This window comes from Episyrphus balteatus, chromosome 2 (assembly GCF_945859705.1).
Source record: "Episyrphus balteatus chromosome 2, idEpiBalt1.1, whole genome shotgun sequence".
Taxonomy (NCBI): Eukaryota; Metazoa; Arthropoda; class Insecta; order Diptera; family Syrphidae; genus Episyrphus; species Episyrphus balteatus.
In genome coordinates, this window is record NC_079135.1 from 47,469,516 (window position 1) to 47,493,656 (window position 24,141).

General features: G+C 31.5%; 1 protein-coding gene across 4 annotated transcripts in view; it reads left to right on the forward strand.

Moving 5' to 3' along the window:
• The window catches only part of LOC129912613 (uncharacterized), a 146,058-nt gene that overhangs the window by 96,652 nt on the left and 25,265 nt on the right, over positions 1 to 24,141 (forward strand). The window lies entirely within an intron of this gene.

Consider the following 24,141-nt stretch of genomic DNA (forward strand, 5'->3'; position numbering starts at 1 on the left):
GAACTAACTGTTAATTGGTACATTATTACGTCGTTGAATAGCTTCAAAGCTGAGACATTTAACACAATCACCGGTTGCTTTGGTGATAATCATTTTTTGAGTTCTTTGGAAGCTTATTTCCACATTCGAATTTAAAATTAATATGACCCCCAATCAAGAAAAGAAAATCGTCCCGTTTCTGCGTGAACCACGTATCTACATAGCAAATTTTGTTCTGTTCTTAAAAGAAATATACATTTTTCTAAAAATTAAAATTATGAATTGAACAAAAGGAAATCAAGTTATGTTTATGACATATTGATTGAGTTGTTTCTAAACTAAAACCTTTGTATCTATTCTTTTTTTAAGTTCTAGAGCAAATTTTAACAGAAAAAAAAATCTTAAACAAAAATGTACTTACGAGGTTCAAGCAGAAACGGGACGAAATATAAATTTTATGTTTGCCACAAAACATCAGCAACACAGACCACCACCGTCATAATTGGTTTCTCTGCATAAAGCTACTTGCGTGCTTGTTTTAACAATGTAGGAAAACAATTAGCACACCGCACAGCATGGGGGAGGCGGATCCTCATTATTCTGTATATATCGTCTGGGAGCCAAATGCCAGGAGCCGCAGGAGGAGCCGGAACCAACTGGAGCTGACGTGGAATGGCAGTTCCCCTATCTGGACTTTCAATTTAGTGGTGAAAAATGAAAACTCGCGCTCGTTGGACTTTCGCTTGTGGCTGCAATATAATTTATTCAACAATTGTGTTGATTTTGGTCCCGTCTTCCGTAGAGGCGTTATTTTTTTTCCTGAGCGTTAATTTGTGACTTTTTTCATAAATTTATTTTTGAACATTTAAAAAACACTGATAATAAAAAAATACTTAAAATTGGTGATAAAAGTATGTGGTTTGCGGACAAAAATAACACCAAGAACAAAAAATGTCTCCAACAATATCACAAGGAGAACTTTCACAGGGGGGGAACATAACCAAAGCAGGTGTAAGGATATTCCATGTTGATTTATTCATGCAACGCAGATGTTTGAAGCTTTTATTTGTTTAACGTAAAGCAATTAAGTAATGGAAATTAATTTCAATTTGAATTAAGTCAGCAGAGGAAGCCAGGTTCGGTATGTACGAGCTACGAGGAGAATATAGGAGAGCATCAACATAGAACACGAGGATGAGTATCTGGATGGTTGTAAAGGGACATAAACCACTGGCAGTGATTAATAATATGCTTTCGCATCGTTCAAGACACGAGGCACTTACAAGAGGTGGTATGAAAGTAGGTATGCATTGGGTGGAGTAATGGCTGGGTGATATAAAGGATTTAAAAGGCGAATTTACTTGGTACGTGCATGGAATGCGCGTGTCGTGCGAGTCTTGAGTAATTTAAAAGGAATAAGAGAAAACATTTCATTGGGAATTTAAAGCAGTGACATGCAATAAAATGAGCTACAAAAGAGCATACAAAATGAACAAAGGATCAAATGAGAATAAAAATGGAATTCGAAATGAATTGACATTAAATTCAAATTATTGTTGTTAATCTTATTTTAAAAATTCTCTTGCATGTGAATGATAAATAGAAACGTCAGAAATTTTTATATGAGTTTTTAAAGTCCAATGATCTTTATTATACGTTAGTGTGGTCCAAAAATTATTTTTTTTTCGATCGGGCCACCCGCTAAATTTGTTCCACTTATCTATAACATTAATGTTGTGAAATTTCAATTCGCCATCTTAAGCGCAAGAAGGTGCTAGTAACAGTTCAAGATGTCCCAAAGATGCCCCGAGCAAGTCCCGAGCATGTCCCGAGCAAATATACTAACCATTTTTTTGTATTATTAATCAGCCCTGTTGTGAGTTTCACGTGGACATTTTTTCGCCCGAAATATTTTGTTTGCCCGAATTTAAAAAGCTAATGCTAGTTTCACCGGAAGGAAGTTAGCATTTTCCGTTGAATGTTTTTTTAAGTGAGCTGCTGCTCAAAAAGAGTTCAAAATACGAGGAGTTTTCGGGACACGAACAACCTCTCCCCGCAACTCACAATAGGGAAAAAGTGAAATTTAATTTTTCCGGGTGGAATCTTCTTCACGTGAAACTCGCAATAGGACTGAATATGTTTTTCGGGGAATATATCGTCGTTTGAAAAGCAAAGTGACTGTTGCCAACTTAACATAATATCTACTTAATAAGTCCTAAAGTTTGGGAATTTCAGTCCAAAATTAATGTTTTTTTTTTTCTTTTAAACAAAAAATTTCGGGGGGTTTCAACCCTCAAAATCACCCTGAATAGATGTGATCAATACACCAAGAGTAGCACAGTTATTTTTGCAATTCAGAAAACCTGATTCTTCTAAAAATGCTCACATTGTGCTAATTCATAAAACGGGTAATTAAACCCTATTTCGTGCGTACAAAGAAAATGTCGGAACTCAAAAAGAGAATTTTAGTGCAGAGAGCTCCTTGAATAGGAATTTTTACCGACTTCCAGAAAGGAGGACGTATTCAATTCGTCTGTATTTTTGTTTGATGTTTGTTACCTCAGTCCAAAGTACTGTTATGAGTTATGACCTTTGACCCCTTATAATGAAACTAGCGGACGGAGGAAGCTTCAAGACTTTTCACAAATTGTAAACCACAATCACAAATTTGTGTTTGTACTTAATTTGTAACTTTTTGTATATAATGAAAAGTTTGTGGAACAGAATCAATAAATCAATATATTATATTGATTTAAAAAAAAGGTTACCCCAGGGGCCCCAAAAAAATAAACTGCTTTTTTAAAAGAAAAATTATAATTTTATCTTAGGGCCCCAAAAAATATTACTTCAAGTCAATACATTGAGGCCCTAAAAAAGCAAACAACTTCAGGCCAGGGGCCCCAAAAGCCTTTACTTCAGGGCGTCAAAAAAAAATTGTTTTGTTGAATTAAACTACATTTTTTGATGGATTACTAAATATTACTTTAGGAGCCCCAAAAAATATGACTTCGGGGCTCTAAAAATTTATCCCAAAAAATTTGTCCCAAAAATTTATTTTTCAGGAACCCCGTTAGTTGAGAGGCAATCAAATATTAATTTGGGGCCCCAAAATCTATTACTTAGGAGCATAAAAATATTCATCAAATTTTCTGATGGCATGACAAATATTATTTGAGGATCCTCAAAAGCTATTACTTCAGTGGTTCAAAACAATCAAATGGAAAATTAAAAATCAATTCAACATAAATACATCAGGGCCTAAAACAAAACATTACGTTTTTGGTGGCATTCCGAATATTACTTCAGAACAGATGCCACAACACCTATTAATTCTTGGCTCCAAAAAAATTATATTACTTAATTTTGAGGCCCCAAAAATAATTTTTCAGGGGCCCCAAAAGAAATAAACTATGTTTGATGATGGAAAATCAAAGGTGTACATTTTCAGTTTTCACTATCAATTCTAAGCTAAAAATATTTATTTTAGGGGCCGCTAAATATTTAATTTTTGGGGGCCCTAAAATTAATTTTTCAGGCCCCAAAATAAAAAAATTATGTCTGCTGATGGAAATGGTTACTCCACTGACATATTTTCTATAAAATGGCATTCATAAGTCATTTTCGAAAAAAGATGGAGTTACGCGGTTTCCTTATGAGACCGACAATGTGTGTTTATTACTTCAGAACAGAGGCCCAAAGAACTATCAATTCTAAGCTTCAAAAATTTTTATTTTAGGGGCCTCTAAATATTTAATTTTGGGGGCCCCAAAATTAATTTTAAGTAAGTATAGCAAACTGCATATTAAAACATTAAAATAAACCTATAAAAATAAATAAGCCATACAAAAAAAATGTATGGTGTATACGTACTTTTTTTTGTATCTAAGGGACACCCAAATATCAAAGGGGCCCCAAAATTAAGTCTTGCCCCGGGGCCACGGCGACTCAACGTACGCCACTGGGTACAAGAATGTTTATTAAATATTGTTTGATAAGTAATTTGCACTTACTGTCACCAGAAATGAGGTTTTCTAAAAATAACCTTAATAATTACTTACACTAATGAAGTTCAAGCTAACTTTCCTCTTTTGAATTAAAGGTTTCTATTTCTATACTCTCTAGTTCTCACACCTCTTATTGGTAAATTAATCTAAAAATAGAATTCTATTGCAATTCCTTTCCTTTATCCTGTGCTAAAATGAATTAGATTAAGTTAGGTACTTTAAATGTAACAAAACTCGGCCGTTGGTAAGATTATCATAGTCCATAACAACAGCCCCCACCCAATCCACCAAACCATAAAGCCGCATGCGATGCTGAAAGGCTGATAATATTAAACTCAATTTTCTCGACCTGCCTACATAGTAGACCGCATGTCATGCGGTTGTTGAAGCAAAATTTTGGCTTTTAGCCAAGCATCAGGCCAGTGTTTGGAGATAATTTTATTAAATTGCACACAATGTGGAATAATTGAAATGATAAAGGAGCTTTGTATCTGATCTTAATGGCGGATTGGATGCGGGTAATATAGTTTGGGCCACCGTATTTGCTCTTGCCTATACCATTGCCACTCATACCTTCATTTTATGTTGTCGCTGCTGCCGTAAGCCACAACTGAATTAAATACAACACACACTATAGAGCTTATGCTGGTGGAGTTTAATTTAGTACCCGGGTTATTGCACTTTGAATAAAGCTTATACATATGCGTTTAGGTTAGACATATTGTCGTAGGTATGTAAATACAGCTTTTAGCTGTCAACAAATCATTTAACAACAAAATATCGAGATATCGATTTTGTATTTCATTAGTATGCGATTTAATTATGTGATCCATAGATAAGTTGGTCCTTTTTCATTAACATTTTCAAAATTAATGGCTTTGAAGATTATTTGGATGTAAAAAAACTCGAAAATATTGATAGCTGTTAAATTTATCGACAATTTATTCGCTCTAATGAAATTTCATTGGCAATCAACCAACGCATTTTGTGATGATATTATTTACACAGAAATAGTTCCGTTAAGTTTGAGCTTGAAATTATAAGTTTAAAAGGTTTTTGAATTTCCAAAATTTTGAATGTTTGGAAAACAAGGTGCAAAAAAGTTGTCTTTAAAATGAATTAGGTATATCAATTAAATTCTACTCTTTATTTGATAATATACACATATTTAAGAATTGAATTTTCAGTTAACATTAACCATTTCCATGCATGTAAGGTTTCACTTTAAAAATCTGAACCTTAATCAAAATCTAAATCAAATTCTTGGAAAAATAAATCTTAAAACCTAAAGCAATATATTCTACAAAAACTCATGAACATTATTTTATTTTGCATTCAACACATACAAATTTTCCTTGAAAAATCCATATATATGTATACCTAATTTGTAAATGGTGAACCCTGACAAATTTTGCATATTAAAATGGAATCTCAAAAACACTCATTCATGACTCTGAGCTGCTTTAAAAAAGAAAGCAAAAAAAAAACTTTATATTACTTGATTTAAATTGTCTGCCTTAATGTTTTTTTGTATTCGTTTGGATTTTATACGTTTTTATTTTGCGAAAACAGTTCTAATAAGACTTTAGAATGCAAGGCACGTTTTCGTGATACATGTCAATAAAGTCTGAAATACCGACAAAAACGTCAACAACCCAAAGTTATTCAACCTTTTGTTTTTTTTGTTGGTCTTAATTTGTTTTTTTTTTTTTTTTATTTTGTGACGACCAATGACGATGTCAAGACCTACAATAATATTATTTTTTTGTACCATATTTAAAGTCTAAAGAAAAAGACAATAAAAATAAGTTGTTGACTTTTTCATTTCAATAGAAAATATATTAAAAAAAAATATAATAATGTAATGATGGGAGAAGAAGGAGCTTTTTTGAATTCGAAATTTTGTAGTTTGCATTTTTTGGTTTTGATATTTTTTTTTTGTAAGAATAAATTCGTGCCTTAATGATCCATAAATGATGGGATAAAAAAAAATTGTAATAGTCATTGGATTATTATTTAAATGTGATTGTGAATCACAGTTCACTTAGATTATTGTCAACCAGAAAACGTAGTTATTTTAAATTTTACTTCTTTATTTTAGAGACAACAATAGGTCGAATTTAAATTCGTATCATTTAAAAGAATCACAAGAGAAACAATGACTGAATATGATATTGATAAAAGATTTGGCAGGTCGTGATAAAATGCTAAAATTATGAAAATCAGTCAGTTCTATTTGAAGAGAGAATTTAGGTCCATTTTCTTCACTCGGAGTTGAACAAAACTTGAGAATTTTTATATTGAAAATTCTCAAGTTATGTTCAACTCCGAGTGAAGAAAATGGACCTTAGTTTTCTAGCTCTGATACATAAGTATATTATTTCAAAGGATTCTAGATAAGGTTTGAGATTTGGTGTTTTTTTTTTTGTTAAATAAATAAATAAAAATGTGGCACGACACCCTATGAAGGAACAAGGTCATGTGACTAACAACACTTATTCATTCTTGTGTGCGTGGATTGACATAATTGCAAGGAGGAACTTACCTTTGGATTTTTCATTAAAAAGTATCTTGAATCACTTTTTAGCTAGCGATAGCAGATTTTGTATTCATTTTTTAATTTGAACCAAAAACGGTCACTGTGGTGCATGTGGAACATTTTTAATAGCGATATAGGTACGATATCAGTGAAGGGCAATATTAGAATTCGTAAAAAATATCTTGTTTGAGATAACAATCATATCTTAGCATAACGATGGTGTAGAAGGCGAAAAATGGAGTTCAGCGATTCTGTCTGCCTGTCTATGCACTAGTCTGTCTACCTTTTTTCATCTGAAGCAACTGCCCAAAGCACTAAAGTGATTTGCTTGAAACTTTGTAGTTTCGTGTTTTTCGTAAATGCCTTAGAGGGGAATTTTTTCGGAAGAAAATTAGCGACCATTTAACTTATGTATATGGAAGAGCTCATCTTTCTCTTGGGCAAGACAAATTTTTGTTCCCTTAATCAAGTTCAAATATAAATAGTCTCTTTAAGCTCTATTCATAGTTGAAAACTAAAAGTTTATTTGAAATCTGGTTACAGAGTTGTTTGAATCCAGATATTTGTTGCTATTATTAAATAGCCTTTAGGACAATAAGCTAATGTGCTTGCGTGAAAGTCTATGATACTAACTATTGCGCCACTGGGTACTACCATTGAATAATTACAAATAGAAGTGACACCGCAGATTACTCATGCGACTATAAGAGTACCGGAAGATAGATGAACTACAGGCTTGCGCCTCAACTATCATGTATTTTCGAGTTGAGTCTTAACTAATAATTTTTTTAAACCTTCATAAAAAAATTAATAATTATTATTATACATTTCAAAAAGCTTATATTGATATAAGTTTTCATTTTTTGAAAAGTCGTATTAGTCTAGAGAACAAGGCCGATGCCTTTTACTCCTACTGGCCTAGGTTCGAATACCGGTAAAATTTGAAACTTTTTTTTTTTGCGGAGATTTTTTTGAGAAATTTAATTAATTTTTATTCTAGTAATGTAAAAAAAAAAAAAAACAATCTCAATCTCCCGTCAGATTCGAACCTGGGCAGGTAAACTTAACAGGCATGCACCTTATCCTCTAGGCTATCTCCACTTTTTGAAATAGGAAAACTTTTATCCATATGTATAAGCTGTTTAGGATTTGATTTTTGGTTGCTGGATATGCTTTTGGATTGTTGGCTTTGCTTTTGGATTGTTGGATTTGCTTTTTTAATTCAACGCACTATACTAGCGACTACAATTTTACAGCGGAAGTTTCCCTGGGTGTCCACTTCTATTTGTAATTATTCAATGGTACTACTACTACTTAAACAATTCATTAATAAGTAAAATTCAATAACAATTTGTCGTGTCACATACTGACAATTTTTTGTCATTAATGTCATACAAGAAATGAAAAAAACAACTTTAGCATGTACTTTACACATATTTTATAATAAGCAAACATCAGTTTACAAGACTGAGTGTCGGACTTCGGGTTTCGTTTAGTTATTGCTTAATTATTACAAAAACCACAAGGAGAGACAAATTTCTTGCATCAAATATTTCGCAAAATTTGTTCTCAAAGTTGAAAATTTGCTTAGTTAATCAATAACCATTCAACTTTACACAAACCGTCTTGGTTGATTTAGCCATTACCGATTAAGGGGAAGAGCCGACATCAGTGATTTAAAAAAAAAAATTAAATATGTAGGTAACACATTTCCATTATCCGTATATTTTGCGAAAACCTAAAAACGAAGGGTTGTTTCAATCACTTACAGCATTACGTAGCTATACAAAATTACGTAATAAAATTGTCATAGCTGAAAAATTTTGTATGGGACACTTTCTATAGTAGAAGCAGAGCCAGACAACACGACTTTGTACACCCTGACTCCATAGCCCGACTCCTCGCAAGTCGACTCAGGTAAGAACTCGACCTGAGTCGAGTTGCTATGAGTGGGGTTATCTTGAGTCGGGCTATGGGTTGAATCGGGCTGTCGCACATAGGAGTATTTTCAGTAAAAACCTGGTCATAAGTCGATTTTCTGAAAATCAAAATTGACACCAAAAAGTTTGGCAAAGTGGGTGCAAAATAAACATGTGTCAATATGCTGCACTCATTTTTTTGTTTTTCGATCGTGTCTTGTTAAAAAATGAGTTCAAAGTTAACTGTTACATCTACCTCATTTTTATTTGAATTCGAAGTATTTTGGTAAGTGTTATTCTATATGCGATATCGAAGTGTTGTGATAGAAATCTAAAAAAATTTATGGAGAATTCTTCTTCAGTTATTTATTAACGATATTAATAAAGTTTTGAAAATGTTAGATGGATTTTTTCTATTTTAATTCGGGCTTAGAACTAGTATCTAAAAACTTGATATTTTTGTTAAGTTATTATTTGAACTTTAATGATTTTGTTTTAGTATACCCCGTTATTCTGCGATGAATTGAAACTTATGATTTAGTTTATATATTCTTTAACACAATGCAACAAAAATTGGGTGCTCTTAGGTGCTCTTCAGAGAATCGAGGGTCAATTAGTTTTTCACTTTCTGATAGAAAATACTCCTTACTTTATGCAACGTTTTTTATTTTTAAATTAAATTTACCGATGTTATTAGTGTATTTTATTTTGGGTGATCTTAATTAAGGTTGGGGAAGAAAGAAAAGAAACTGAGAATTGCGTATTAGGGATGAGGAAAAAATTTTTGGAAAAATAATGTCGACAGGCGGATTACAGCCATTAATCAATTTTTTTAGTTTTTCGTAAAAAAATAAAAATAACCAAAACTAGGTTTATATTGTATTTTCTTGTAGGAATACTCATTTTAAACAGAAATAATAACAAAAACCACGAAAAATAATTATGGCCAGGTTTTTGATGACAATACTAATATGTGTGTCGTAAGTCGTGTTGTCCTGAGTCGGGCTATACCCTTCCCACTTTCTATACTAACTATTTACACCAAAGAAAGACGAACCGACGACACAGATCGACGAAAACTTGTCGAAAACTACTTTTTGGGACTTCTACATAATCGTAATGTTGCGGGTTTGATAATAACCTCGATTTTTTTTGATACGAAACCAATACTTGCCTTATAGAGCAAGTAACAATACTTTAAATCAATCGAAGGGTTATTTTTAAAGACAAATTTCACTATCCCGATTTTTCAATAAAAGCTGTCATTTCTTTACAATTAAACAATGATATTGTGAAAGCATGATTTATTTCGTTGATCGGAATTGCTCTTTGGATTTTTTCCTATTTTCTAAAAGTAATTTGTTAAATTTTTTTTTACAAAAAAAAACTAATCTAATTCACAAGAAAAATTAAAGTTAATGAGCCCAAATAATTTATGTGAAATAGAAATAGATTCCATATTGAAGGTCACGAACAATCACACACAAATTTTTTTAAAAGCAAAAAAACTTCAAGGGCAAAAAATACTGCTAACTCTACAATATCCTTACTTATTAATGAAGGCTACCCCAAAAATGTATATACCCTTGAGCATCCTTTAATAATAAACCAAAATGTTATCCTTGCCTTCTTTATAAATCAAATCTCGAAAGAAAAACAGAAACTCTTCAGCAGCCAGTAGAAATTTATTTTTTTGTATATCAATTCTTTTTGTTGTTTCATTAATTTTACTAAATCAATAAATCTTTTATCCTTATTAATAAAGTCTCGGCCAGTTAAGACTTCTTCCAGAAGCCTACTCAAAAATAAACGAGATAAACACTATAAACTTGGGATTTATAAACATCCTAAGCTTTTTTGAAACAAGACAACAGAGAAAATAATAACAAAACGAAGGACATTAATAAATTATAAACAGGATGATAGCTTCAAGAGAGAGAACAGAGAACAGTTATCCTTCGTGGAAGAGAAAAACTTTTTCAATTAAGTAATATCTTCAGATAGGATAGTAACAATGCTATGATTAATTAATCCATGTCCTTTTTGCCAAAATTGAATATTTTTACGTTCCAACATCAAAGAATTGATGAATTACTGAATACGTAAATTTTGAAATTCAAAGTTGATGTCCTAACACAATGAAAACAAAATGATATGTCTTAAAGGAGGTTTCTAAGCTAACACTGGCTTTTGATGTGTAAAAGTGCAATGAACTAACTACCACATCATGCATACTTATATACATATTCTTAGTCAAACTTTAATTCCAATCTACTTTGCACAAGACACACTTTCTTTTGTGTAGCTCAAGTGTTGAAGTGACACTTTAAGGCAAAGTGTCCTATGCTGTTTTAGTGACACTTAATGGATTGTCGCAAAGGATTACTATCTTTTGTTAGTGTAATACCTACGTTACGTGTATTTTCTCTTGTTATGAAAGTTTTTAAAAGTCTCCTTGCACATTGCAGGTTTATAGGGTTGTTTGGAAAGAAAATTTCTTTAGACGAAGGAAACTTTTCAATTTGTTTGGTTAAAATAATATGTGTCACATTTTATGTTAAAAGGGTAGACATTTTTAAGCACTTTGTCAGTGAATTGTGGAACAATAATGTGAATCTTAATCAAGATCAAAAAGCGCGTAGGTAGTATTTGGCTATGGTGTGCATCTATAGAGATGGAATATTTTGTTTTATCGAACGCATATCATTGCTTATGTATGCTGTTATAAAATATAACCTTTCTTTTGATATCTCACTCGATGAATTTTAAGAATTTTTTTTAATGCATTTTTTCGACAAGGGTTAGGTTAACCTTGATGTTTCCAAGTAAAACATATAGGTACAAAGACCTGTGCACTCTGAACTCATGTCTAAATTCAAAATTTACTATTTCAAGACTTTGGCACACAGATACCTACCTCTGAAAATTTTGGAAGCAAATAATTCAGCAACCCAGACCTCAAAGAAGTTTTACGTTTTCAGTTATACCTAAATAGAGACTTTTCTTTGTATATTATTCTCCTCGTGTATTTGAAGATCTCTGGAAGATATAAACGAGCAAATAAAAGTACAGAAGAACTTTTGTCCAGGGCTGCCACCTTACTCCTTTAGCAGTAGATCTACTGCGTTTTAGCCCAAATGAAAATCTACTCCGCAGCTAAACGAATCTACTCCCCTTTTAAAAATTTTAATAGTACTTATTTTTGTCCATTTCAAAATTGTAAATACTGAGCCACGTTAACGCACTCTAAATATATTCACTGAAAAATTTAAATGCAGCCCTATCGTGAGTTTAACGTGAACAAAATTCCAAAGGAAAAATTGAATTTCAAGTTACTTCTGAGTTGCGGGCGAAAAGTTGTTCATGTTCGGGAAACTAGCCTTATTTTTAACTCTTTTTCAGGTAATTCGAGAAGTTACCGACATCTTTTAGCTCAGTTTTATTTTGGCTACTGGTGAAAAGTGAAACTCGCAATACCTGTTAAGATTTCGGGAGAACAAAATGATGTGAAATGACGTGGAACCGAAGATAGAGCTGTTTTTTTTTTTTTTTTTGCTGTTGAGCTAATTGTTTAATATGTGTTGTAGTAAAATATATTTCTGTGATTTGAATGTTGTTTGTATATTTAAAAATCTACTGCGGTATATTGCAATCTACTGCGCTTTTTCTTGAAATATGTATACTGCGCTCAATTATCTTTGGGGTGGCAGCGCTGCTTTTGTCCTGAGGAAGGTTAGTTCGGTTTGTCACCTAACAACAAGCAAATGCTGAGTAGTGATCAGACATTCGGATGAAACCGTTCTCTTTCCTTAAATTGCTGGTGGCTTTTTAATTTATATGGATGTTGTTAAGTCTTCAATGGACTCAGTACTTTCTACCTCAAAGGTTTTTAAGGAATGCCCCGTATTGTCAGCTAGAGTAACGAGTAAGTTCATACGATTCATTTTCATAGTTTCTAATGCATCTGGCTTTCTCACTTAAATTAAAGCTTTAAATCCATCTAGTTAATGAATTTCATTTGTCAGTATTATACGTAAGCCATATCTTTTTTGGTAAGAATTTTTGAATCATCACATACTTAATCCCATATATTTCAAAAATCCTATTAACTTAAAGGTCATAACACAATTATTATTATTGTGCAACATAATGTATATACGCCCTCATCTTACAAATAACAACAAAAATACAAAGGAAACATAAAACTTCATCGAAAAATATCAAAACGTTCCCATATGTTCAAATTAAAATTTATAGCTTTAAGCTCTTGCAAATTTTATATTCGCCCACATACCGCATCATATTCCACATTGAAAGTAGATAGCAGAGCTATGCAGAGAGAGAGAAATCATTATGCCCACCCAAGGTTGTTGATGCAAATAAATCTACCAGTCTTCAGCTTCGACATGCGAGTATCATTATTCTTCTTCTTTCTCCCCGCAAAACACAAGGTAAAAGCATCACAGAGTCATAGTCAAAACAGTTGCTGCTGGTAGCTCATGATTCAGCCAACAATCCATGAACACATAAATTCACGCAAATTAATCCGACAAACTGAAATTTTTATTACATATCAGTCTAACTCTTATAACCATTTTATAATGTGTATACGCCATGCAACAGTGTGTCTTTCCAAACTTCACCGAGATTACGTCAGGAAAGCAAAATGGAAGACTTTAATATTTTTTTTTTTTTTTTTGAAAATGGAAACAGAACTTCTTGTGCAAAAACTCATTTCAAACATCTTTTACGTTTGTGAAGAGCTAGACGACAAGTTGACAAGCAGTCGAGTTGGAGTCGCGCTAGATAATCCGATAGTTACACTAGACCCACCCTTGCCAGGCCATCATTATTATCTTCCGAGTCATTGTGAAAACGATGTTCTTCGTCATTAGTTTTACAAAGTTACGTTATACTTAATCTGTTGTTGCAATAAGCAAAACTTTATGGACTGCCTGCACTAGATAAGTCGAAACCCGGACGTGGTGGGTCTAGGCTATTTGCCAAGTTAGAGTAAGTAGTTGAAATAGTTTTGAGCAACAATAAGCACCATACCTATATTCTCAGTTAGTGGAAGCGATGCTCCAACAAAGTAAAAACGATTCGTCCATCGTTGTCGGTGGGTCGTGAATATATGCGGAAGCAATTAAGTTTGATGAAAAGCCTATTTGGTCTAAGTTGTTGAAGTTTATTCCTCTGGAAAGGAGATTCGCGTAAGAGCCTCTCTTTCAATGGACCTGAACAATTCACTGCTGCCTCACTTTGAATGACTGAATACTGACTGACTGACTATATGAATGGCCTTTCTGAGTGGATAAATAAGCAAATCATTACAAATAAAGTAGCGAACGCTTAAGTTGATAGAAGATCGATGGGCTTTCTCCGCAAACACAAGAGGCTATGGTTTATTTGAAAAGCTATTTTTGGATAAAAAAAATATATAGATAGAAGAAGGAATATAAGGAAGAATTTGTTTTGTTGAAGAAGGACTAAAATTGGAAGATTGGTTAGGTGGAGTTTAATGGTATTTTTTTTTGGAAAGAAGAAGAAGAAGCTTTAGTGACTAATGGTTTTGTTGATTTATTTTTATTAAGATGGATTTTTTTTTTTCGTTAATTTAGCTGCAAGAATGTCACATTTAAGTAAATGAAGAATTGAATGATTGCTTAGATAAGAATTTTGTATATATAAATGAAAAACCAATACGGTTTTCTATTATTAACATCAAAGAATTGAATTATATTACTGTGCGATAATTGGTTTATTGTGTTGGAAATATTTACATACTTTTAGAATGTTTTTCGATAGGAAATTTAAAGTTTGCTGTCGTTTTTGAGGGGTATGAAGTCTTCCGTAAAATTGTGTTAATTTGTAAACTGTTGGTTAGTAGTTATCAAATCTTTTTTTTTAGGGAAAATTTAATACAATAAAGCCTTTAATTGTTCAAAGATTAAGTATTTTGTTTCAGCAGATTTCTTTGCTACACCGAAAAAAAAATTTGATAATAACAGCTATCAAATTAACATTTTTCAGTGACAAAAGTCGTCCAACAATTAAAATATCAATTTTGATATTTTATAATATCATTTTTTACATTTTTTAATTTCAGGTGGGATAGTGAAAATTTCACTTTGACAATTAAAATATCATTTTGACATTTTTTTAAGTTTAAGTGGATAGTGAAAATTTCACTTTGACAATTAAAATATCAATGATGACTAGATTTTACGTTTTAGTTTATTATAATGAAACCTATTTCTTTCTTTTTCTTTTTTATTATTTTTATTGTTTTTATTATTTTAAGAAATTTCTTTCTTTTTTCAAAACATTACTAAAAGGTAATATTCTTTACAAAATAGTGGTGATATTATATTTTCTATTATAGGTGATATAATTGTTTTGTTATTTTCTCCCAAACTATGTGAAGTAAAATCTTAGTGCCGATCGAATTTTCTCAGTAAATCATACATTTTACTTCGAAAAAACACAAAGCGCCTTTAAATTAGTACACATTAAGAATTTTTTATTTAATATTTTTCAATAATTTGGAATGAGAAATTGATATGAAAAAATGATAATAAAATATCAAAAAAAATTTCCAAAATGTGACATTTAAATATCATCCTGATAATAAAAATGTTGTTTTAACATTTTTAATATCATAAAACACATTTTATAGAGCATTTTTGGCTGATATTTAAAAAATGTTAATTTGATATTTAAAAAATGTTAAATTGATATTGGTTTTTTTTTTCGGTGTATGTTCTTTTTTTAACAGTCATGAGTTTTTTCAACCCTTACTCAACCTACTTTCACTTCTGCCATTTTTGTACTAATTTAAACCTTAGTTTAATTCTCCATCTTAACTTTAATTTAATGTGTCAGGTTTGAGGACTCTTAAAATCCTTTTTGTACCGTTTGAACTTTTTGTATATGAATGTTGGCAACATGGCAACCCCTTGCATTCACCGATGCTTTTACTATAAAATCACTGGTTTTGTATTTTACGTCTGACTTTTCATGAAGGCTTAAATCAATTGTCACTTTTGAGCATTATGCAATTCCAATTCTCAATTCAAGATTTTACCGTGCTCAATAAATCAAATCAAATCAAAGCTGCTCAAAAAAAAACTGAACCCTAAAAAGCGGGCTCGAAAACATGTGAAACACGAAATCATATAAAAAAGTACAATTTCACTCTTAGTTTTTTTTCGATTTTTTGAAAAACGACAAAACTTGTTTTTATCCCCTTTTGAATCCCTTCATCATTTATTTTTTCGAACTCGCTTAAATTAAATTTTCTTTGAATTTTGTATTTTTGGTGTAATAACTTTTCTTTCACAAAATACTAACGAATTCTTGTTGAGACACTAAATACAAGTTGTTTTCACTCCAAAAGTGTTACTTATGTTCGAGAAAGCAGTTTAAAAAAGTTAATAAAAAATGAAACAAACAAACGGCAAAACTTAATACTAAGATTTATTCTAAAAGTCAGAAAACCGTCTGTTTTTTATATTCATTTGCCTCCAATTCCTTATCATGTCATAAAATTGTGAAATTGTCCATTAATATAATAAAGCAGTGTGCACATATTTGATGTATATTTAAATAGCTGTTTTTGTTTCTAAAAGAATATTAGAGGTACACTCTGGCGTATGAGTGTTTTTTTTTCTTTTGCTTTTTTGTTAAATGCATTTTAAATAATTTTTGTCAATATTGGATTTTACTTTTATACTGAAAGATATTTGCTTTAAAATATTCAGTTTGCGTATTAAGGTGGCTCTAATATAAATTCAGGAGCACCCAAAATGTACACAGACAAAAAAATGATAATAACAGCTATCAAATTAACATTTTTGAGTGACAAAAGTTAATATCAATATTGACTAGATTTTACGTTTCAGTTTAATATAATGATATTTCTTTCTTTTTCATTTTTATTAATTTAAGTATTATTTTTTTTTTAAATGCTACTTCTTTCTTTTTCTTTTTTATTATTTAAGTAGGTATTTTCTCTCTTTTTTCTTTAAAATGAAACAAAACATTACTGAAAATCAATATTCTTTATAAATATATTAATGGTGCTATTATTTTCTATATTATAAGTGGTATAATTGTTGCATTATTTTCTCCCAAACTATGTGAAGTAAAATCTTATTGCGGATCAAATTTTCTCAGTAATTCGAAAAAAACACAAAATTTGTACAAATTTAGAGTTTTTTATTTAATATTTTTTTTTGTTCCTTAAAGATTTTTAAATGTTTCTTACTAGTTCTAGGTCAAGTTTCAAGTTTACTTCTACCTCAATTCTTAAAGCTGAATCTGAAATAAATTTTTCGCCATTTTTGATAACCAGTTGAATTACATCTGTTCTCTATTTATTATTATTATTTTTTCCTTTGATTTTTTTTTTAATTTCTTATAACTCTTGTTTAGGTTCGTGTTTGGAATCAAGGTAATGCACAGAGAAAAATAGACCACATAAAATAGAACAAAAACAATAAGATTTCTCTATGGTTTTCATCCAAGAAGGAAACCTTATTAAAACAATCGGGTTTTCCTTATTGTTTTAAAATCTGCAAAAAAATAAAAAAAACGATGACCAGGCTGGGAATCGAACTGGAGACTTCAAATCATTAGTGGCCCACCTTACCACCTGAACCAACCTGCCATGAAAATATTGATCGCGATTTTTGTTCTAGTGCTAAGTTGCAAAAAAAATCAACTTTTCAGTCAAATCTTAATAAGATTTTCTCTATAAAAATAATAAGAAATCTCCTTAAAAAAACCTTATTAATCGTTGATTTTAATAAGATTTCCTTATGAAATGTATGGACGGTAAAACAATATGGCAATCTGTTAGTTTTTAACGGGTCATATTTTTCTCTGTGTGCAATACTCCAGTTTTGTATCACTTTTCTGAATGTTGAGGTTTTCTGAGTTAGCTACTCCATGTTTTTAGAATGCCTCACAATTTAAAAAAAAATTAAGTCTTTTTTTTTAAACCAAACCGATAGTTTTGTTCAAAAAGATTTCTGAATTTTTGCTGAAAAAAAAAAAACATTGCATATGAACATACAATTGAAGCAAACTGTAATTGAATCCATGGTTATCGCATTGTTTTTGTCAAAAACGTTCTGCAGCATAAACAGCTCCTTAAAACCCAGAGATTTGAAAATATTTCGTTGGACTTAAAATAATATTTGTAATACCAGTTTTTTATTAATACCATTCAAGCTTTTTTCGATATAAAAAAGAATTAAATTTTAAAATAAGCTCATTATTTAATTTTCATTTCAACATGAAACACAATGTCCTTTCGAATCCATATTTTATCAAACTATAGAACATGATCCGGATTATATATTATAGGTACCTATGTGGTTTCACCCCAGCCAGTATCGCTATGTTTTTATTTAGCAAGGAAAAAGGACCCACAGATAAACACGAAAATAAAATTTATCTTGCTCTTAAAACCCCGCCAACAACAAAGTTAAACAAAAAAATTCCAGAACATTTCCATGAAACCGTGGAATGTGAAAATATCTTATTTTATTTTTATTTTATTATCAACCGGTGTGCTTCAGGCTCAGGTATATATTTTCTTTCATTTTCCAACTACGATTCTTACCACCAACACAATTTTCTGAAATAAAATTTAAAATAAAATATTTCCTACACTACTATCGCATGCCACAAGATTTATAGCAATTCCTCTTAAAACTAAGCATCTCGCTTGCACTGCATATAGCTAAAGATACATACAATTAGCAGCACAACAGCAATGTTGTTGGTTCATTTAAATTTTAAATCCCGCATTTTATGCAAACCAACCGAATACAATTAACGCCAATGGCGCGGTTATTTGGTTAAATTTTAAGTACAAACCCAATATCCGATCACGTTTCCATGCCAAAGACAAAAAAGTTCCACTTTTTTCTTATCGTATATCTCCCTCTGGAGTTACCAAAATAGCATTGAATCCAATTACCGTTGCTATTGAATGTGTATCCGGTACAAGAGAGTGTAGTAGATATACAACAAACACCACATCGTTTACAACTTACAAAATGCATAGTGTCGCCGGAGACCCTGAGGGCCTTATAAGAACAAGACACCCTGTGCCACATACACGTTGTACGCTGGTACGGTTTGTTTCATTCATGAAAGTGTGTCTTTCGTGTGGAAATCCAATTTCAAAGGTGTTATTCCGTCTAGGTAACCGAAAAAGCCAAAATTTATGGCATGATTTTTGGCTTATATTACCCACAAGAGAACACCACAACACCGCATTCGGTTTCTGTAGAGGACAGCTAATTAAATTAGAAAATTAGACAAGCATCACAAGTTCGCATTAATTATGAACCGAAATGTAGAATAGTAAGTCGATCTTAGGTATGTACCGTCTGTCTATAGCAAGTACAAAGATTTTCGTATATCAGTTTTTGGATGAAATCCAGAGGTTGCCTTGGGACACGAACGTCAAATGCAAATTGGATCGGTGAACCAAATGTTAGGGTATATATTAGGGTGGGTCAAAAAAATCGAAATTCTTTTTTTTGAATTGGTACTCCGAAAACTCGATTGCTAGACCCCTCTAGAATATACACACCAAATATGAGCTCTTTATATTAATGGGAAGGTCCTCCGCTTTGCAATTTTCCATTTTTACATCAAGCTTCTACTAAAAAAAAATATTTTTTTTATTAATTGACTTTTTAGCAAATTTCTTTTCAGATTCTTGTAGGAAATTGAACGCTCTACAAAAAAGGCCTTATACACTTTTTTCGTTTATCTAACCGTTGAATAGATATTTGAGGTAAAAAAATCGAGAAAATCTTTAAAAAATCGTTTTTTGGTCTTAATTTTGTAACAAACTGAAAAATTATAATCATCAAACGCGCAAGACATATTCTTGTTGGGAATTGACTGCTCCACAAAAAAGGTCTTAATAACTTTTTTCAATTATCTAACCATTCTAAAGATATTAGAGGTCAAAGTTAAAAAAAAATATAAAAACTTTTTATATTTAAAAAAAAATTCCAATTCACTGAAACTTCATAATTTTCAAATCAACAAGATATATTCTTGTAGGGGCTTAAACGTTCTACAAAAAATTCCTTGGAATGAAATTGATTGCTTTAACCGTTTAGAAGATATTCGTATCCAAACCAATGCTCACTGATTTCAATAGTTTTCTTATGACCCGTATGCATTTCGATTTGGATACGAATATCTTCTAAACGGTTAAAGCAATCAATTTGATGCCAAGGAATTTTTTGTAGAACGTTTAAGCTCCTACAAGATTACGTCTTGCTAAATTGAAAATATTAAATTTTCAGTGAACTGGAAAATTTTTTAAAATATAAAATGTTTTCATAATTTTTTTTAACTTTGACCTCGAATATCTTTAGAATGGTTAGATTAATGAAAAAAGTTAACAAGACCTTTTTTGTGGAGCAATCAATTTCCAACAAGAATATGTCTTGCGCGTTTGATGATTATAATTTTTCAGTTTGTTACAAAATTAAGACCAAAAAACGAATTTTTAAAGATTTTCTCGATTTTTTTACCTCAAATATCTATTCAACGGTTAGATAAACGAAAAAAGTGTATAAGGCCTTTTTTGTAGAGCGTTCAATTTCCTACAAGAATCTGAAAAGAAATTTGCTAAAAAGTCAATTAATAAAAAAAATATTTTTTTTTAGTAGAAGCTTGATGTAAAAATGGAAAATTGCAAAGCGGAGGACCTTCCCATTAATATAAAGAACTCATATTTGGTGTGTATATTCTAGAGGGGTCTAGCAATCGATTTTTCGGAGTACCAAATCAAAAAAAAAATTTTCGATTTTTTTGACCCACCCTAGTATATATGTCATAAAGATATAAACAACAAAATCAGTACAATCCCATTGGCAAACAATTGTGTGCCAAGCTAGTCTCTCTAATCAGCACGACAGGTTGCTGTATGGAACATACAAATTTTTCAGTTTTTTTTTTGCTTTGTTTTGTCTCCTGCATGCCTCACATATCATAGTCAAATTACCTTTGCGAGGTTGAGAAAAAAAGGCACGAACACGGAGCCCAGAGGGAATGCTGTATGCAATGTAGATGATGGTGTTAGGACATGGAATGGAATGCATAATAAAGTGGAATAGGGAAATATAAAAATTGGACCTTAGCCCTTTTCAGGAATTATTGCAGGTTTCTAAAAAAAAAAAAAAAACTGCAGTTGTTAACAGTGAGGACAAACGTAATAAAAAAGGTGTTTGGGTGATTTTAATATCTTAATAGGACTTGAATCTCTTAAAAAAAAATATTAAACATGGATTTTCTTATTACCTTTTGCTTATTTTTACGACCAGTGTAGATAGCTTTAGAACTCACATCCTTTTTGTGAGTTTTTCTACCCCTTGACGTAGTAAAAACTACAATTGATTCAAAGGCCAGGTCTTAAATCCAGCCGATGCAACTTTAATATTTCTGCTTTCATGCACTATAGATTCAAACAAAAGGGGCAGGTTTGCCTATTCCCTGAGTCGCTCAAAAATACACAAAGAGAATTGATTGAGTGTGAAGGTTTATTTATGAACTGAAGACCCGAGTTCGAACCCAGTCAATATCATCTTTATTTTTTGAAAAAAATTATTTGGAAAATTGTAGACCACTGCCCCTTAAAAATTCTATCAAAGAAATGCTTGTAAACTTGTATTAGACTTAAAACCTATATTTTCCTTAGACTTATCTTGCAGAAATTTGATTGACCGGTTTTTTAGGCAGCAGGGGACTGCAATTTTATTCATATGCCTCTCGACGAAATGGTAACGGAGTTATGAATACCAGAATTATGCGCGACAAAGTTACGCAAAACCGAAGTTACGAATAACCGAAGTTATGGAAAAACGAAGTTATGAAAAACCGAAGTTATGGAAAACCAGAGTTATGAACAGCAAAGCTACTAAACGTGGTTTTTGGGTTGGCAACCATTGAGAGGAACGATTTACGGGAGGAACGTACCAAAAAGCTAGAGCGTATAGGTTGAGTCAAGGAGGGAAATAGATACCCCGTCCCATACTTTGTTTTTCTTGCCTTGACTCAACCTGTACGCTCTAGCTTTTTGGTACGTTCCTCCGTGTATAACTTGATTTTTTTCAAAAAGCAATATTAAGTTTTAAGGTATCAAACAAAGAAAAATGTTCAAAAAAGAGTTTTTATATTTACTTTTTCAGAAATCATAATTTAAATATTTTTTTTTTACAAAGTAAAATTTTGTTCTTCAAAATTCTCAAAAACTAAGATTTTTTTTTGAAAAAAATCAAGGTAGAAATATTTAATATGAGCTTCTTAAATTTTTTTATTTTGATGAATTATATTGATGTATGCAGAAGTTACACCTGTCCAAACATTGCAAGGTCAAGAAAAATAAAATAAGTTCCGATTAATTTTTTTCTATAAAAAACAAAGTTTTAGTTTTTCAAAATAGCTTTACTCTTAGGGTACTGCCACGTCCTGAGCGGCTTAGCGTCTGAGCGGCTGAGCGTCAATCCTGAGCGGCAAAAATAAATTAGAACGTATGAAAATGTATAGGGGTGGCCACATAAACCCTGAGCGTCAATCCTGAGCGTCTGAGCGACGTCGCTCAGCTCTGTTCTATTTTTTTTTTTTTTTTTTGAAATCCTGAGCGACGAACTACATTGTATTCTAAATTACCACGAACATTTTAGTAAATGGTGAAAATTATGGTTTCTTTTGAAGAAAAATATTAAAAAAATATTAATTTTTTTCGTTTAAATAAAAAAAAAATAAAAAGGCCCCGACAGGAATCGAACCTGGGACTCGAATCGTTGTATGTTTAAGAAGCTATAGCCTAAACGGATGGATCAAATCTCTTCAAACTTGGTATGTAGCAGTTTTTGGAGATTGTGCAGATGATTCTATGGAATAAATTTTTTTAGAACCTTATCTATCCATACCTGTGATGCACCTATTCTAGAAAAGTATAATTTTCTCAAATACTCTTTTAACGATTAAAACAAAAAAAAATTAAGTGTGGGTTTTTGGACAAGTCCTATCTTTTAACAAAAAAAGATTTTTTCGAAAGTCATTATTAACGTTACCTGTGATAGAACCTTTTTTTTAAACTCTGAATTTCTCTCAAACGACTTATTAAATTTTATTAAATTTTTTTATACAAAAGCATTTATATAGTTATAGTATAAATCAAAAATAAAATTATTGCATTTTTGGATTTTGGAAAAATCAAATTTTGCAAAACAGGTCATTAGAATCTTTTGAAATTTAGGTTTTAGGCTTTGATCTATATTTACTACAATATGGCATACCAACTTTATTTTAATTAGAATTATAAAATAAGTCACTTATAGGCACTTCTGGGAATCGAACCTGGGACTAACGCGTGCGAGCCGAATACTCATCGATAATTTTGCACTTGTAGGGTTTTGAAATTGCCGCTCAGGATCGCCGCTCAGGACGTGGCCACCTCGTCGCTCAGGATTGACGCTCAGCCGCTCAGGACGTGGCCGTACCCTTAGGTTAATTCAATCTCAATTCAAAAAAGTATTAAGAAAAATAAAATTTTTAGTCTGAGTAAGAAACAAACACAAAATAAATAGGTCGTACTAAAACAACGCCCAAAATTGTCGCTTTTTATGCTCTCTAATTACAATTGCTCAGATTTAGAAATTATAAGATCAAATATTTCAAGCCTTGTTTATTAACTAAATAATACATTTTATTTCATTCGATTATCTTTACAAATGCGAAAGTTATCCACCAATTTATAAACTTTGTAAAGCGTTGAGCATTTTATGTGACGGGACACCCCCTCTTAACTGTTTTTTTTTTTCGACTATGTATCCGAAAAATTATGATGTGCCGAAAAAAAAAATTTCATTTCTGCCAAAATTTTTCAAGCAAAAAACATTAATCAACAAATCAAAATTATCAAAACCTTGTTTATTATATAAGACTGTTTAGGCTGAAGAGGATAAAGAAGCTATCCTTCTTTACAAGAATTTCTTACCAATCTTAGGGTAGGTAGGGGCAATCTTTCAGATTTGTTACTTTATAATAAATTCTGTTTCATAAAATTTTGTAGTGGAATGTGATTTCGCAAATTTCGCACTGGTATTCAGTTACCATTTGACTTTTATCTTCATTTCAAATAGAAAACGTTAAAGTCCTAACAATCCGACTTGAAAAGAGGCTCCACTGTTTTCTATTTTTCTCTAGATTGGGTTGCAATACAAAACTTCACTTTTTCTGTTGTTTTGGTTTATTTACTTTCAATTTGTTTTTGTTTTCGTTTCTTCCAAACTTGGAATGTGCTGCAACTTTGATTCCACCCAGTTTTTTTTTTTATGAATTTGTTTATATTTTTTGTTTGCATTTGGAACCCGCTCCCAAATACTAGATCGCATGCGAATAACATTGCCACAGTTCCAGAGGAGCCAGAGCCAAGCACAAAAATCAAACATTGGGGAGAGGTCAGATTATCAAGTCACGCTATTTTCCGGTCCAGTGTTGTAGTAGAGCCAAGTACCTGTCCAGAGATAGTGAATTTATGTGTTCGTCTTTTGTGGTAATAGCAATCACAGAGTGAGCACCACAGAAAATGTAACCAACTTATGGCACATAGTGAAGGGGAAGCCAAAGTCACTAACAGTAACAGCCAACAGTA